Raw genomic sequence first — 14,506 nt, forward strand, 5'->3', positions numbered from 1 at the left:
TAAAATAAAGGCAGTATTTTTATCACATTAAAAATATTAGTTCCTAAATGTATTTTATTTTGTGGTTTCATTTCATAAACCTTTTATATTTTTTAAACAAAAACACTGCTGCTCTGAGCATATAAAAGAAAATCATGAACAGAAACATTTTATTATTTTTATTAAATTATGAAAGACGACAAGAGAAAAAGGCATGTGTTAGGTTAAATACCAAATGGAGCTAACACTAGCTAGGTTAGCTTAGCTAGTTAGCTAGTTCAGTGATATACATGGGCACACACAATTTTCTTCCAGAAATGTTGCTCCTTAACTAAAGTAAATGCTGCCAGATAACAAAATAGATTAAAACATTATTTATAAACTGTTTTTGGTAATGATATTATATTTATCGGCTGAGAAAAGTGAGCCTCTCCAATGTTTTTCTCTCTCAGTGCAGTATAGCTAGCGTTAGCTATGTAGTCAGTTAGCTAGCTAGCTAGCTAGCAGAGCAGTTACCAATGGCAACAGGGAGCCAATAAATTGCATATTAATGTTTATTAAAATACTCAAAAAACTGTTAAATCAGTTACCACCTCTTCACAGTTACAAAGCTTTGTTTAATGTTAGCAAGTATATGTCTGCTAAGCTAAACGACTGGCTGCCTATCAGCTGCATATACTCTAACCTGCTGTAGCTTTCTGTGTTTAAAATACAGAGAATATAAAGTTGGTCACATGTCTGCATGATAATAAAACAGAGTTGGAAATAATGGAAAATGTACTATTAGCAAAGGTAGATTATTGTTTAAAAACTGTTGAAAAATAAATCCGGCCTAAAAAGGACTGTACTCTGATTCACATGAGATATACAATATTTTTGTGTATTGTAGATTAGTACTACAGTCATCCAAACCATGAAAACATATGGAATTATTTAATAAACAAATATTTAAAATATTTTACATTTTGCTTAGATGACAGCTTTGCACATCTTGACTGGATTTTCTCAGCCAACTTTATGAGGGGGTCTCCTGGAATGGTTTTCAGTTAACAGCTGTGCCTTATCAAGAGTTAATTACTTGTATTTCTTGCCCTCTTAATGAGTTTAAGAGCATCAGTTGTGTTGTAAAGAGGTAGATTTGGTATACAATAAATAGACATGTTTGAGTATTGTTCTAATGAATATTATATAAATGTAAAAAAAAAATGACTTGAGAAATAAAGATCAGTAAATCTTGAATTTTGTGATCTCCTATTGTGAGCTCCATAGGGGCATGAAAGACCCTGAAGTCATCTATTGGGACACTGCATTTCAAATAAATAAAAAGGTACAAACACAATGTTATCTGCAAACAAAAAATAAGTAGAGGTACAAGTTAGTACATTTCTTCAGTGCTAAACATTCACTAGTTGCAAAGCTTAAACATTTCCTTTCAAAGGATTTTTAAAGGAAAAAGACAGTTACAGTAAAACACAATTACAGTGGCTCTTTATATAATTTATTCCGCCATATATAGCATTGTGTTTTAACAACATTTTCCTTTTTTTATTTACCAAAAATATGTTCAGCACTTTCATTAATGAAAGGCTTGTTTGTATTATAAACTACCACACAGGTCATTGTGCAAAACTCCAAAATGTAGGTGCACAATAAAGTTTCAAATATACTAGAACTATTATATTAGAACCAAATATTGGAACCATATTCTATAAAACTTGAGCAAATTACATAGTACCAAGTAACATTTCAAGGCAGGAGTACAAACTAAAATTAAACATTTCTAGTAATACTTAACAAATTGTAAGTTCACACAAATATAGAGCACAGATCACTTGAAACATTCTTAATGAATTTATTTATAATAATTACGTTCAGAACAACCTAGTGTTTAATTTGTGTCTTTATCTTTGCCACTGTTTTTACTGTGAACTTGTGCCATGCCTTTCTCTGCTTCTCCAATTACGTCTTTTTTGCAGGATCAGCTTCCTAACAAACCCTGAATCTTTAGTTTTTAGGTGCTCATATCTATTTACAATTGGATTTTTTTTTTTACAAAATGTGTTAATGAGGCTAATAAAATACAGAAATAAAATACAGCTTTAGAACTTCAAAGAAATCTTGGACCCACTGCTCCATAGCCTAATGCTGTTTGGCTTTATACTTATCCAGCTAATGATCAAGATAGATATAAGAGAACACTTGTTCTTTCCAGGCAGCCAATGCCAAGAACAATTTCTTCCATTTTAAATTGTGTTTCTAATTTTACCCTAACTATTTTTTTTTTAAATATTAATTACCCAATCCTTTTTCTTATGAACTCCTCCTTCCACTAGTAATGCCCCCAATATTAGGAGGGTAAAAACAAGCACACGCCTCCTTCTATACATGTGAAGCCAGCCACGGCCACTGTTGCTGATTCATTACTGGTTAACCAGCACGTTGGAGGAAAGCACAGCAACTCAGCTCTGATACAACACCTAATAAGTGCCTGCACTGACCATCATGTGGGGAGATAGTGCCATCTACCCACCCTGAGAAAGCATAGTCAATTGTTAAGTTTCAGAATCTGGCTGCTAGTCAAGTCAAGGAGCATGATCCTGGATTTAAATCAGCGATCCTGAGATCATAGTGACCACCTGGTCACCATCAGTTGCTGACATTTATTTTTAGCTCTTTAATTATTGCACTTTTTAGGCTATTATAGGGTTCTAAAGAACATAAGAACATAAGAACATGTGATCTCTGGGTGCTCTGATTTCCTCTATATACTAAATTGCCCCTTTGGTTATATGTCCCCAAACAGACATGACAGGATGGTGCTTTTTTGTGTCAAGTCAAGTTTTGTCTGTAGAGCCCTGAAGAGGCTAGGCTCAGTATAGGCTCACAATTACATTGTGTAAATGGTGTAATTTAGTATGTCACTAAATGTCAGCATTAGTTACAGATTAAAGTTTTCCATAACAGGCAATTTTCTACTATAGCATGATGTATGTAACTCTAATTGAAATATATGATATAATATATGAGGCCTCTGAACTAGCTATGCTTTTCTGTTCAATGAAAGGGTAGCCACCCGTCCTGTAAAATACAGAACGTCCTTTATTTGCCAATTAAATATTCCATCCAAAATATGCATATATATAAGGTAGGCGCACCTTATTTTCATTTCTGAAAGGTGGCAACCCTACTGATTTGATTTTGTTTTTGTTTCTCATGACAAACAAAGGATTTCAGGGCTACAGTTCAGATTTGTTAAGACATCTTATATTCTAGAATATAATAGATTGTAGGGAACTGTCTAGTAAGGGTGGCATAGAAGTCACTTCCTAACAGCCTAATTTTCTATTGGTTAATTGTTTAGTGAAAAACACACCGAAACTGAGACATATCTGTACAAATAACATTTGAAAACGCCTCCAAAAGTGTTTTGAATCCAGTGTGTTTTGCTGCTGCCACCCATCCTGTAAAATACAATTAAATGTTGCGTCTTTTGTTGAACCAATATGCAAAGCAATTTTTTCTTTATTTCCATAACTGTCCATATATATATATGTATATATAGACACACACTTAGTGGGCATCCTTTATTTTCATTTCTGAAAGGTGACAACCCTAAACACAGCCTTTAAAGAAGGCATTTTTATAGCATGTAGATTACAGCAATCTTTGATTTGATGAAGGGCAGTAGCAGTCCCACGTATGAGCTGTCCAGCTTTGAGAGACAGTAGCAATAACAGTGATTCGGCCACAAGGTGGTAGCATTGTGTAAACAGTGAGCTGAGGTCCTATGATCAGCAGTCTACTAACTCACCACATAGACCCCTTCAAAACACAATCCCTCTGGCATGTGACTTATAATGGTAATGAAAGTATTGAACAACATGATATTTATGTTTTATTGTTTATATGCTTAAAGAAAAATGAAAAAAGAATTATCTCTCCATCTTTAGTGCTCGTAAAGGCATTCTTAAAAGGCTTTAGTGAGCTTTGACCACTGTAAAACAGAACTACTGGTATAAAGGTGAGAACTTTAGTCATTAAGGCTTGTTTTTATTGCATAATGGCACATAATAACACGCATGTCATCCAGTAAAAGATCAGTCTTTTATCTGACATACAAACAATAGTGGCTCGTGTCATACAATAAACTGCTTCTTAGATATTTAAAATAACAAATTACATCATTTTGAATATAAGGAAGATATCTAATACAAAATTATTTGAGATACCTTACTGCAGGTATGTAGTATATGACAAAATACTAAAAAGAAAAGAAAATAATTAAAGCAGCTTAAATATGCATAATAAAGTATCAAATTAAGTTTGAGGTCAAAGCGTACTTAAGTGCTGTTAAGTAACTCTATAGCAAGCCACCGGCATAGTTCATTGGATTATGTGTGTATACTATAAACTTTAAAGGTCGGAAAATTTTACATTTTGCGAAGAAGACCAGTGGATCTTATAATTTAAGAAATTACAGGCCCCATATAATGGAAAGCTGCATTTTGTAAATTTGCTAAAATAAAATATATTCCCTAATCCCACTGTTCTTTTTAATTCTTTTTAGTCTTTGACAGTGTTTTAAGTTGAATTTTTTTAGTTGACCTCCTTTGTGGATGGTAAGTGGCACTGCGACCTATGGTTTCATATGGACATGTTTCGTTTACACTGTAAATAAGTAAACAAATTCTTTACAGGAAGCTAGGAGGTTTTAATAAATAAAGTAATAATAAATTAATATAGTAACAATACATCAAAATTCTAAATTTTATGTATGTCACATTTTATGTTCATTGTTTCCAGTATGTTTAATTAAGTAAACAGCCTTTCATTAAAATTTGCTAAACTAAATGACTGCAAAATATGTGTGCTTCTTCTGCTTAAGATTACAGATTTAGTAAGTCTGTTAAATCAGGGATATCAGAAAACTGTTCCTACCTCAGATCTAAAGGGCTATTAAGTTGTCATTGAATTTGAGTGTAGATTTTAGCACTTTTCCTGCTTTAACATTGAACACACTTCAATAAATAGTAAGTTGTTAATGAGCTGATTAGGTAAATCAGGTTTGTTGGGAGTGAGGAAAACACTAAAAAGGTGCAGGGGCAGGGCAGTGGGCCTTTAGGACCAGGACCAGGACCAGGACCAGGACCTTCAGTTAAGAACTATTGGAAAGCCCTGTTTTATAAAGAGGAAAGAAAATGTCCAACATTTTTGTCCAACTCATGACTTTATAGGTGTACTGGAAGCTTTTTAGCAGTGCACAATATTTATCTTCCTTCCACCAGTGAGTGGAGCTGGTGTTCTCTTCATTTAGGCCCCACAAAGCCATTATCTTTAGGCAGAGGGGGTTATTACCTTGACGTCAACCAAATACTGCGTATTCAGAGTGTGTTGTGTGAACCCTTCTACTGTGTCTTATTTTTAGATTAGTGCACACAGTGGTCAGGAATAGAGTGGGTCAGAACGCAACGGTGGCTTTACTTGTGTAACAGTGCTGAAGTGGGGGCAGGCCGAGGTTAATCCTTCACTACTCCACGGCAAGGGCCGGAGTAGTGAAGGAGACCCTCTGTTTGTGTCTAGCTCATGTTATCACACACGCACACATGCAAACACAGGAACACACACACAGACTCACCCCCCCACACTCTCACACCCGTCCTTTCTTTTCTCTTTGGCTGCAACTCTGCCTCGACCTGAATTCGTCTCTGCTGGAGTCTTATGTAATTCCTCTCTCTGTGTGTAAAGGGACACACTGTGGCAGCAGCAAAGGTGCTCCAAATATCCACTGCCCCTGTTCTGGAGTTTATGCAATCAGCTTTGAGGTTTACGCACTTGAGCTGGAGACAGATCGAGTTGACATCACACCGTAACGATAATAAATATAGTCCAATGGGAAACCAGTATAAGTCTAATACTATTTTCAGTGTGGATTTTTTTTTATAATGATGATAATAATGATTTTATAATGATTTATAATGAGTGCTGCACTGAATCACTTTAATTCAAATATCATATATTAAATGTTTTTTTTATAATTAAATATTAAAGCAGTTTTATCTTTTAGCTTACACACACGAGGCAGTTATTGTGTGTATTGGTTTTATGTATTTGGTAACATTTTATTGGGATAGTACACTTTATATGCTTTATAGATACTTACCTTTATATACCTTTAACTTAAAATTATACATGTATAAATTATTTGATCTTCTCTGACGATTTAGAAGGACGTCCCAAGCATCAGGGAGCCACTATCAATTTGTGGGTGAATCCCGAGATTCGTGGGAGAGACAAGACGTCTGTGACTTTGTACTATTTCCTTTTTAAAATAAAATAACTTCAAAACATGAACATCAAACATATATATTAGAGTTACTGTAGATGTCCATAAATATTCAACTGTAGAAAGCTAAATGATTTGAGTTTTTGCCAGATTATATGTGCTACTTAGAAGCTCTACACATGTAAAAAACAAGTTTGAATGTTTTCCTAAAGTGCATTATTATATAGCCTAGGCTTATATAGACTGGTCCAAATATCCTGCTTAAATTCTGCTAGGAGCATTTTCTGAAATATCCTACCTACTATTTTATTTAGGCAGCTTTACCTATAAATATACACTATGGTAGCAATTTCTTGCAAGGTAGCACAACTCAGCAAAACACAGAATAGACAATTTTCTGTTTTCAAGTCATTCTTAAAATTTAAGTAACAAAACTCTTTTAGGTTTTTCAGTCTTCTGTTGGCAGTTTTATTGATTTCCTTTGCAGCTGTTCTGTATTATTTACTAGCACAGTCCTATATACTGTATTTAACCATCACATTCAATGAGATGTTATTTTCTCGCACCACAGTTACATTTGTAGCACTGTTTTGATCTCAACCCACTACCAAGTCTATCTTCTAGAACTATCTCTCCACTTCTTTCTGTAATGTTTTATTCAGCAGCTTTTTCGAATGACGTCTGTAAATAATTTTGGGAGCGTGTTGCAGAGGAACGAGGAAACTGCTGTTCGTAGATGTCTCGTGTACTGTGGTGGATGATCAGGAGCTAAATTTGGAGCAGTCTTGCAGCTAGGCGGAGAGAGTGTCCTCTGTGATACCTCAGCATGCTTTAATGGCTATGCTTCTCAAACATCGGATTTATGGCTACCACATCTTTAGCTGGGGAGATTATTCAAAAGCTCTTTGGCTTAATGTTGAACACACAGTTTCGCTGCATGAATCTTTTGCTTTGCCGTACATGTTAAAAGGAAAGCCTTACATGCTTTTACCTTAGAGAAACTGCCTTTGATTTGCGTCTCATACACTGAGGATATTGACAAGAAGTGCTTTAATAATAATGAATTATTGGCACTAAAAACATTATGAAACCTTTCAACATGTTGAAATGCTAGGGTGCAACAATTAGTGGTGTGTTATTTTGAAACACATTATCAGTAGTAATTCAATACTGACCAAAATGATTGGATCAAAATAGTACGAAAATAAAGTATAATCTGATATGATCCATTAGCCCGGCACTGTCACATAAATGCTTAACCCAAGCCTACATACCAGTATTCTATGCTTCATAAAAAAGCAGAGTATTAGTTTCAGTGTTTGAGCATGATATGATTTAGATGGCGATGTTAAACAAATGCATTTAGACAAATGTATTTATATTATTAAAAGCTTACTTTAAAGAGAAAAAATGGTATCTGTTTGATATTGGTATTGCCACATACCCAAAGCTGCATTTTTGACATTGATATACAAGTACAAATTCAGTTTTTAATTTAATATGATGGAGGTATTTTAAATTTTAATACAATTTCCAGAATCTCTTTCAGAATCCAGTTAAATGTCCTCCTAGAAAACATGAACTCCCAGTTCAAATTGAAAGCAGCATCAGTAGGGCCCTATGAAATCCATTTAATGTTTTGGCAAATTATTTTATTCATTGTCACATTTAGGATTAATTAAAGCTTTACCTTTATTCACCTAAAAATTACTAAACAATTATAGACGATGCTACTCAAATATGTCTTTTAGGAGTAACTACACTCTCAGACATTTTTTTTACATTAATAGAAATATTAAGAAATATGTTGCTTTATAATAATATAATATACCAGCCAAAAATAGTCCAGATAAAATAAAAATAGATGTCCTTTATTATTTTTATCTTTTTATTTATATTTTCTGCCCTGAGGCTTTTATTATGAAACAAAAAGTGGCCAATTAGCCTAACAGCTAACTGGCGATGCTAACGGCTAACTTGCAATGCTAACGGCTAACTGGCGTTGCTAACGGCTAACTAGCGAGGCTAGCTGTTTTTTTTTTCGAGCTAAATTAATGGCTGCTGTTTGATAACAGCTGGACGGCTATGTGAACGATTAAGACGTTCTCTGGTTTTATATAATATGTGGATTATTGCTTTAATTTACTCCAGTCTTATATTTAGTTATTGACCTCAGAACACGGAATGCAGCTAGCGGCTTAATGCTAGGTAACAGCAGAACTCAGCAGGATTGGAGCTTGTTAGCTTGGATGCTAACTATTTCCGAGCTGAATTAATCACTGGTGTTTGATATCAGTAGGGCGTCACTGTGCTGGTTAGATATGGTAAGTTCTGCTGTTTGATATGATATGTGTTTGATGTTCTTACAATACTCTGCTCTCCAGTTATTCAGTCTTTTTAGTCTAATTCTGTGTAAAGGACTCTAACTTACATCAGCTTAAGGCTGTTTTAAATATTTTTAATGTCACTGCAGCTGCATGCTAAGCTACATTGTGTATTTATTATACTAGCCCAGCATCTTTTAACTAGCTATAGTCACACAGGAGACAGCAAAAAGCACAATTCAAAGACAGGCAAGGAACATGTTTGTGTACATTGTGTGTTCCAATAAAAATAGCACAGTAACCTAAGCCCATTAACAACCCAAGCCACAACTTGTTTACTTTTTAATAGACCACTGTTACATGCTACACAGAATTTGTTTTTCCCTACAAGCACAACATATTTAGGGGCCATGGGAAAAATATATTTGTGTAAGTATTATAGCTAATTTCCAATAAAATAACACAGTTAGCTGGGCCCTTAACTAGCCCAAGTCTTCGTTAGCTTTCTAAAAGCACTGCTGTTATATGCTACATGGACAGTGTATTATTATTTTTTTTGCTATCACAGTAGCATTTAGTGACGTAGAAGAAAATAACCAACATAGCGACAAAGACAGGAAAGCAACCTGTGTATAGATTATTTCATATCCATTAAAATAGAACAGCTGGTCTAGCTCCCAGCTAGCCAAAGCCTCAGCTGATAACACTGCTACAGGCTTCAAGAGTGTATTTTGTTTGCGAACATAGCACCATGTATGTTCAAGTGGTTTTGGTGGGGAAAAACACAAACGCACTGGGAAAATGCTCTTTCATTTACTTGTGTTTTTCTGTTGCCAACAGAGATCAACTATATCTACAATTACAGCAAACAAAGACCAAAGTATGTGCATTAGGTAAGTGTTATTTTTTATTTAGTATAATAATCTGTAACAGGTACATACCGTCGCTGTCCAATGAAAAACAAGTATCTCAATTTTTGTCGATTTTTCTCTCTCCTGCAAAGTTGTTTTGAAGATACTTGTTTTTCTTTGGACAGCGACAATATATATATATATATTTGTGGATAAGAGTAAACAATTAAAAATAGTCTGCATTCTGCAGACTGTAAAATTAGCATGTTTTTATTGACATTCCCCCAACAAGTGAGGGTGTCACACAAGATACAGCTGAGTCAGTGTTGGTCTACCTGTAAAGGAGTCTGTGCTGTATTTGGATCAGATATAAAAATAAGTCATAGATCTGAGCCAAAGCTGGGCCAAATGTAATGAAATTCAGTGTAGAGCTGTGCCAGTTTTGGCCCAAATTCAAATCAGATGTGCAAAACACATCTGTGCCGGTTTGGGCCTGTTGTGCAAAAATAAGGCAAATTCGTCTGCCAGATTTGTTACAGATGTTGTGACTTTCCTGGGCCAAATTAGGACCAGAGTAAGTTTTCTATCAGGAACACTATTAGCTTAGCCTCTTTAACTAGCCCAAGTTTAATAAGCTTTCTGAAACGCACTACTATTACATGCTACATAGATAGTGTCTTTTTTATACTAGCTCAGCAACATTTAGCTACAGTCACACAGGAAATAATAAAAACACACAACAATGACATAAAACAACATGCATGTTTATCATTTCATTTCTAAGAAATGGTACAGTCAGCTTAGTTTCTGTTACCAGCCCCAACCTCAGCTTTTTGAGTTGCTGGTTAATGCTACTTGGAGAGGATCTTTGCTGAGCAATCATTTGTCTCACTCCATTGTTTGCTAGCTTGAAGAAATAAATTACTCATTTACAGCATGGCAAAGCCTGTTAAACCCTGATTTCCCCTGTTCATCCACTGACACACTGGAGATGGCCCATGTCTTCCTGCCTCAGGCCCAGGGGAGGCAACTGGCAGCAGCTGCAGGGGAGGTGCTTCTTCACAAAATTGCTTTGAAGTTATGGCTCCTCATGAGCACATTTGGAAGGTGGAAAAGGCAAACTTTGATGGGGAAGCAATGTAGACGTGCTGTCTCACACTGTCAGTGGATGTTTGTGAGTAGCCCAGGCTGTGGTAGCTGTCTTAGACATCCTAGTTTCACAAATTCCATTTATTTGATCTTGTAAATGAAAATGATCCTCATGCACACATTGTTCAGCTGTGCTCAAAAGAAAGATGGATGTGTCTAAAGCATTACTCATGTTGCAAATGCTGTAATGCGAGCAGAATGCCCTTTGTGCCAAGGACACCGTCTGTTGATGGTGTGGCAGACATAATGGCATTCTGCTGCTATTGGCATTCTGCTGGGCTCACTTTGCCTTTTGAACAGAGCTGATTGACTCATCAGAGGTAAAACTCGGATCTCTGTGGTGGTTTCAGCATAAAACATCAATGAAGTTTCACATACCCATTTCAAACTGCTGTTTAGAACATCAGAATTTCATAAGACAAGGTCGCAGGCCCAGCTAAACATCAACAACACTGAATGGAGTTGTGGTTAATAGGCAGTTTGTCAGATACTGTTAAAAAAAAAACCTTCAACAAACTCAAAATGTTTTAGCTTTCTCTTAATTTCACTCACATACTGTATTCATTTATTGCATAATATATATGTATTCAATACAGGGTCAGGACTTTGCACATATATTTACAGTACCATTTAGTGTTTCTTTACATTTGAAGACATCAAAACTATGAAAGAACACATGTGATTATAAAGTAAACAAAAAGTGTTAAACAAACCAAAATGTGTTTATACTTTAGATTCTTCTAAATTAAAGCAGCACCTTTTGCTTTGATGACAATTTTGCTAACTATTGGCATTATTATCCCAGTCGGCTTTATGAGCTAGAACCTGAAATGATTCTCCAACTGTCTTAAAGGAATTCCTAGAGGTGCTGAGCTCTAGTTGGTTATTTTTCCTTCAGTCTGTGCACCAACCTGTCCCTAATCACAGAAGCCTTTAAAAGTTAAAACATATATATTTCCTTGTAAAAATAAATAACCAATACAATAAATGTAATCTTCTCCTCAATGCCAGCAACCAGCACATAGATTTGTTTGATTTGGGCCCCAGCAGCAAACTATCTAGTTTAACTATTTAAGCACAGATTGACCTAACGTTTGGACATTCGACATGTTGAAAAAATACAATAAATACCTGACTGTTTTAATATTTGTACTTGTTGTGATATTTCATATCCATGATAAGTATTTGCAATAACAATTACATAATAACAATAGCATTGTGTCAGCTGCTAATTATAATGCAGAATATTGCAATAAATCAATGAAACAGATTCAGATGAGAGAGAGAGAGAGAGAGAGAGAGAGAGAGAGAGAGAGAGAAAAAGTGGCAGAGAGAGAGAGAGAGAGACTGCAGTTCTAAAAAGCTGAAAGGCTGGAACATGAGTCGTGTTGCCCTGATCCACTGCAGCAAACAGTGCAGCTGAACCCAGGCCAGGAAAAATGTGCCTTAGTACATTGTGTACAATCCAGGCCTTCAGCAGGATACAAAGAGCATGCAGCTCAGCTGTCAGAGAGCAGGACACACTGGAGCTCACCTCAACTCCCACAGACTCACCAGCTACTGCAGCCACTGTCTGCAGCCTACAGTCACAACACAAAAGGCTGTGAAGCCATTAGCAGTTTGGCGCTGAACTCTGCTCTGCCCTACTCAACCATGTGGCTCCACTGGATGAGAACTACAGGAACAGTACAGGACTACAGTACTGCTGGTGGGGAGTGAAGTCTTCAGTACAGTGTGTAAAGTGCTGTCCTGCCTACTACAGGCCAGTGCTAGCAGTACTAATAGTACTCAGACTAAAGCTCTTCGAGTATCACTCCGCCACATATACACAGACTCTTGAAACAGATCCGGTGCTTACAAGCAAAAATAGGTGGAAATATTTTTTGCTGTTTATATATTTTTTTGTCTGCATCAAATAATAATAACAAAGCTGTTGTATAATCGCAATACACTCAAGGTTTGTGCTGTAAAGTGAGATATTGGCACTGTTATACAGATCTTTGACCCCACTGCCAGGGTTATCATGTTATAGCACCCCCTTTTTGTATTATTGCCATATTATAATAATCTTTGATAAACTGTCCTCTTTGGGGGTAATTGTGCTAATTTTGCTAAGTGGTTGTTATGGTATGGTACTCAGGAAGTTGCTACGTAGTTAGTGTGGTGTTTCAGGTGGTTTTTAAGGTGTTGCTAGGTGGGCGCTATGGTGTTGCTAATGTGATTCTTGGTGGTAGCTACTATGCTACATGAAGCACCCAATTTATTTTTACTGAAAGGCAGTTGTGTAAAAAAAAATCCATTGTTATGTGGAAACATTACAGTCAAACAAAATAATAAAACAGTTAGATCAATCTGAAAATGGAAGAATGTCAGTAAAAATAATAGGAAAAATATAAATTGGATGTTCTAGTGATGCATTGCTTAATATATTTTTATTTTAGTTTTTTTCATATATTCAAATAATAGTTTAAATTTTACTAAAGCATATTTGTCTGGAAATAAATCTACTTCGTACTCACTTGCATTTAAGCTATTCACATTAAGTTACTAATTAATTTACTGTATTAGATTGATCTGCTTAATATCTGTCCTGCTTTTTTTTTTACACCTCTTTTCATTTTGTCATTTTATTCTAATCCAAAAACACCCAGGAAAGGGAAGAACAGAGTCCAACAAACTTCACCTTCAGTGCTGACAGCTGCTCAATATAGTTAGATTCACTTGCAGTTCTTTTAGTCATTCTCTTTTAAACTTTTCCAACTTTTGTACTTGTGCTTAAGTTGGTTATCGGAAGCTGATTTTTATTCATGTTGAGACGTATATAGATTGAAGTAATTCAGTTAAACAAACTATATGGGTTTAGTCTACTCTGCCCATCTCTGGAGATGTACAGTTTAACACTTCTCATCACCGTTACAGGTAGATAATTGGTGTTCTATGTATAAGAAGTTGAGGTTCAGATAGTCACGACTGTGTATGTATCATCCCCTCCCAAATAGCAGCTGGATCTCTTTTCAACTTTGCCCCAGACGAAGCCGCCGGCTGTCTGTCACATTCCTTCACTCTCACTGTTTCTTATGCTGCTGAGCTGTTCATTCTGCTGACAGACTTAAGCAACAAATGCATCATCCACTATGGCATCCGCAGGAGACAGAGGCTTTATCGCATTAATAATCATACTAATGTAAAATGTAGGTCTGTTCATTACTGACTGGTGTGGTCATGTATATATAGTAAAAAAAAAGAAAAGAAAAAAAGCATATCATATCAACATATCTATATAGGCTCTAAGTCATGAAACAGGCTTCTGTCTTTTACCTTATATGTCTATTAGAAATCTATTAATCCAAATGTTTCTGGATTTAGTATGGATTGAGCACAGTAATGTTTTTCTTCTTCCTAAGAACAAAAAACAATTACAAGTTAAACAATTACCTAAAACAATTGCGGCATAATTTACAGGCTTTTCACAGAACTCAGTGATGTGCTGATAATTTGTGCCCTGCCCAAATATGCATTTTGTTTTTTAAAGTTTTTTTGAATGTCATTCCCCTACCATAAATATCTATTTGGGTTTAACTCTTTTGCTAAATGGTTGCTATGGTATGGTCCTATGCTTTGGGAGTTGCTATGCAGTGAGTGTGGTGTTCAGCAATTGTCCTCAACTGCTTTTAGCCTGTTTTCTGTGTCACAGTGGGAGTGACCAGGGATGTACTGTGCACTTTTATGTACGTTCTGTACTGTTTCCTCCAGTAGCTAACAGAATTAGCGCTTAGCGCTCTCTTCTAAAGGCGTTAAGCTATGCAATGATATTAAAATGCAGCGACACTTTTGCGTATAAATATACGCACATATGCAAGCCTTTATCCTCACAGGGGTAGTATCATTGTGTATCATAGGGAAAGACCTAGCTAGCTAGT

The 14,506-nt window shown here is 35.7% G+C and overlaps 1 long non-coding RNA gene across 1 annotated transcript in view; it reads left to right on the top strand.

The window, feature by feature from the left end:
* Positions 1–8,298: 8,298 nt before the first annotated feature.
* The window catches only part of LOC107197833 (uncharacterized), a 137,100-nt gene continuing 130,892 nt past the window's right edge, over positions 8,299–14,506 (top strand). Inside the window, exons 1-2 of the long non-coding RNA XR_007424548.1 lie at positions 8,299–8,586; positions 9,427–9,479. This is a non-coding gene — a long non-coding RNA (uncharacterized LOC107197833). The remainder of the gene's footprint in view (positions 8,587–9,426; positions 9,480–14,506) is intronic.

This window comes from Astyanax mexicanus, chromosome 15 (assembly GCF_023375975.1).
Source record: "Astyanax mexicanus isolate ESR-SI-001 chromosome 15, AstMex3_surface, whole genome shotgun sequence".
In the NCBI taxonomy this organism is placed as follows: domain Eukaryota; kingdom Metazoa; phylum Chordata; class Actinopteri; order Characiformes; family Acestrorhamphidae; genus Astyanax; species Astyanax mexicanus.